The following is a 3,996-nucleotide window of genomic DNA, read 5'->3' as shown; positions in this document are numbered from 1 at the left end:
TTTTTTTTTTTTTTTTTTTTTTTTTTTTTTTTTTTTTTTTCTAAATGGGCAGAAGAATAATTCTTGTGCCATTCTAGCATACATGTGAAGCTGCCTGTGATGGCAAGCTTTTGCCAAGGAATATGGGGAAAAAAATGTGACCAAACTTTAACAAACAAAGTCCAGTAGTCCTGTCTTATTGTACACAAGGCTTTACAAATGTAGCAAATCTAAAAAGAAAATAGCATGCCAAAGCTAATGAGGTACTATACTGAAGTGATACAACAGGCAGCAACTGAAATTGCTGTACAGCTACAATAAAATTGCAGCAATGTTTAGCCAGGAAATCCTAAGCAGTTTTTCTGACTTCTTAGAACAAATGTATTATTGTAGCAATAGCTACATAGAATTACATGTATTATCTATGGAGGAAACATACACACATTTTTAAAAAGGGAAAAAAGGAAGACCTAGGGAACTACAAGCCAGTCAAGCTCACCTCTGTACCAGGCAAGATCATGGAGCAGATTCTTCTGGAAATTATGCATAGGCACACACAGAACAAAAAGCTGATTGGTGACAGCCAGCATGACTTCACCAAGGGCAAATTGTACCTTGGTAAAATGTGGTGGACTTCTAAGACAGTGTTACAGCATTGGTGAATAAGGGAAGACCAAATGACACCATCTGCCTGAACTTGTGCAAAGCATTTGACATCATCTTGCACAAGATCCTTCTCTCCAAATTGGATAGATGGATTTGATGGGTGGACTTCTTGGTGGACAAGGAATTGGCTGGATAATTTCATTCAAAGAGTTGCTATCAACAGAGACTGGTGATGAGTGGTGTTCCTCAGGGGTCTTCATTGGGTCTGATACTGTTATACATCTTTGTTGGAGACAAGGACAGTGAGACAAAGTGCATCACCAGAAAGTCTGTGGATGACACTAAACAGTGTAGTGCGGTCAACATTTTGAACAAAAGGGATTTTGATCCAGAGAGACCTTGACAGGCTTGAGACATGGGCCCATGCAAATCTCATGAAGTTCAACAAGGCCAACTGTAAGATCCTACACCTGTGTGGTTGGGACAATCCCAAATATGAATACAGGCTGGATGATGGCTGGATAGAGAACAGCCCTGTGGACAAGGGCTTAAGCATACTGCTGGACAAAAAAATTAATGTGATCCAGCAATATGCACTTGCAGCCCAGAAAGCCAACTCTATTCTTTACTGCATCAAAAGAATTGTGTCTGGCAGGTCAAGGGAGGTGATTCTTCTCCTTTACTAAGTTCTTGTGAGACCCCATCAGGAGTACTGCGTTCAGCTCTGGGGCCCCCAGCACAAGAAGGACATGGACGTATCAGAATGAGTGCAGATGAGGGCTATGAGGATGATCAGGGGGCTGGATTACCTCTCCTCTGTAGACAGGCTGAGAGAGTTGGGGTTGTTCAGCCTGGAGAAGAGAATGCTCCAGGGAGACCTTACAGTGGCCTTCCATTACCTGAAGGGGGCCCAAAAGAAAACAGGAGCAGGACTCTTTGTCAAAGAGTGTAGTGATAGAACAAGGAGTAATGGTTTTAAACTAAAAGAGGGTAGATTTAGATTAGATATAAGGAAGAAATTCTTTACTATGAGGGTGGTAAGGCAGTGGAACAGGTTGCCCACAGAAGCTGTGGGTGCCCTGTACATGAAAGTATTTAAGGCCTGGCTGGATGCGGTTTTGAGCAACCTGATCTAGTGGGAGGTGTCCCTGCCCATGGCAGTAGGGTTGGAATTAGATTATCTTTAAGGTCCCTTCCAACCCAAACCATTCCCTGATTCTATGATTTCCCCGTGTATGAAATGAAGTTCTGATATTGTCACAAGAACATTGTAAATCTCTAAATGATATATTCATTTTTCACCCATCAAAACTCAATTGTCCACCAAATCCTAAGGAACTTTCCTACAGAATGGGAAGAAAAAAAAATAAATAACCTTCAGTAGAATTTTATCCTTTAGTTCTAGACAAAAAGTATCTTTTGTTATTATTATTACTATTATTATTATTATTTTATTTTTTCTTTATTTCTTTGGTAGATAAATTAGGGCTTTTTGCTTTTGGACTTTTGCTTTTGTGGCAACTATTTTGCACTATTTATGGAAGGCAAAATGCTTGTGTGTTTTAATATCTTTCTTGAAGCCAGAAGAAACCTGAGATTATGTTTAGTATAGATGATCGTTTCTCTTGAGGTACGTCTGGTTGTAATTTCTTCACATGAACACATTGCAATTTCTGCACTTGAACATACAGTAAGTTTCAAGTTACTTCCTAATGTGAATACTCTTAGTAAAAATTAAATAAAATTAGATTGTTTTGAGATTGTCTCCCATTTTCTCTTTTGTGTGCTCTTTAATACAATTTGCTTCATGTTTTTAACCCTTGCAGGAAATGTTTTAGCCAGCATAATCTAGATCCATAATCACCTAACCTAATGTTAACTATAACCATTACAAGTTTCTGGAATTATTTTTCTCTATAGATTTTCTAGGATTTCCAGGAGCCTAATAGCTCATAGGTATAATAACCACAGTTAACATGTGTTTTCTATTTTCTTCCCAATTTCTTTTAAAAATATATGCATATTTACATCTGCTTATTAATAAATACATATATGTAATATAATTTCTATACGTAGATCAATATGCAAATGCATATTATTTTCTCTTATAAGAAAGTTTGTATGTGGAAAGTAGGAAATATTGCTGTTTTTAATCATTTTGTAAATTGACCTGAACAAATCCAGGCTCCAAGGCTTCTTAAACTCCTCACATACAGGGATGTAAATCTAAACCAGTTTCTGAATCAGTGGGTTCTTTGTATTCATGACAGCCTGAACATAGGTCCCTCATACCTTTTAAATTTTCCTGAACATAAGTATCAGACACCAAGATCTGTATTTGGAAAGCAGTTTACAGAACATATACACAAATCGTTTTATGCTATATTGATCTAGTTGAACAGATAGTGTAATAGGGGAGCTGGGCAAGAAGTAATAGGAACTGTTATACTGACAATTTTCTATGGCATTGCTTCTGTTTCCTTGCAAGCTTAAGTAGTAAGTTGTTTTTATATACACTACTACTTAAAAACATTCTAGTCAATAGCAACTTCATTATAAGTAACATTTGGTAGCAATTTCATTTCTGCAAGTTGAAATAGCATTAAGGATATCATGCACTATACTGAAAGGAGGAAGGCAATACATACTAATTACTCCTTCATACTTTTTCTGAGATACATTTGAAGCAGTTCATTTAACTGCACTATAATGTGGTTGACTAGATGAACAAAAAGCCATCACCAAAGTTGTCATTTCAATTTTTTACTCATTTCCTCTCTATGTTTTACAGTTTGTGCTACAAATGTTTATCCCCCCCCCCCCAGACAAAAGCAACTTATGAATAACTAATCTCAACATCAAAAATGTCTACTAAAATGGAAAAAAAAATGAAGTGACTAATGAGAAAACCTCAAACAAGTCTTACGAGGTCCTACAGATAGTAGCTTTAGCAGTAAGAGTGTTAGTGATGATATTGTACTGCTTTTGCTGCTTCTCTTGGGAATGGAATGGTAAGCTGTACTCTCACTGGAGGATGCTTTGCTCATCTTCTGTGAGTACATGAATAACTAACTATACAAACTAAAGAACCTGCTGTTCTCAAGCAGCATTCAGAAACCCTTGCTTTTCAAAACAATTTTTGTTGTTCAAATCTGGCAAGTTGGGTAGAAAAGTCTCATTTGTCAGTGGGTATTATCGGAAGCTAGAGCTGCTCAGAAATGGCAATTGTTTTTATTTGAAATACCTAGTTAGCTCTCTGCATGCCAGGAAGGTTCTCATACAAGACCTCTTGGGCTGGATAGACTGTTCCTTTTGTAAGACCTAGCTCTGCCTTCGTTCTTCCCCATGTATAGTATCAAAGCTTAAGCCACCTGGTGGACTGGATTTAAAGTCACGGACCATGGAATATCG

General features: G+C 37.4%; 1 long non-coding RNA gene across 1 annotated transcript in view; it reads left to right on the top strand.

Moving 5' to 3' along the window:
* The window catches only part of LOC118162422, a 13,517-nt gene extending 12,043 nt beyond the window's left edge, over positions 1–1,474 (top strand). Inside the window, exon 3 of the long non-coding RNA XR_004748443.1 lies at positions 1,323–1,474. This is a non-coding gene — a long non-coding RNA (uncharacterized LOC118162422). The remainder of the gene's footprint in view (positions 1–1,322) is intronic.
* The last annotated feature ends 2,522 nt before the right edge of the window (positions 1,475–3,996 follow it).

The sequence above is a fragment of the Oxyura jamaicensis genome, chromosome 2 (genome assembly GCF_011077185.1).
Source record: "Oxyura jamaicensis isolate SHBP4307 breed ruddy duck chromosome 2, BPBGC_Ojam_1.0, whole genome shotgun sequence".
NCBI classification, from domain to species: Eukaryota; Metazoa; Chordata; class Aves; order Anseriformes; family Anatidae; genus Oxyura; species Oxyura jamaicensis.
Note: the sequence above shows the minus strand (reverse complement) of the source record. Positions and strands in the feature narration are given on the sequence as shown.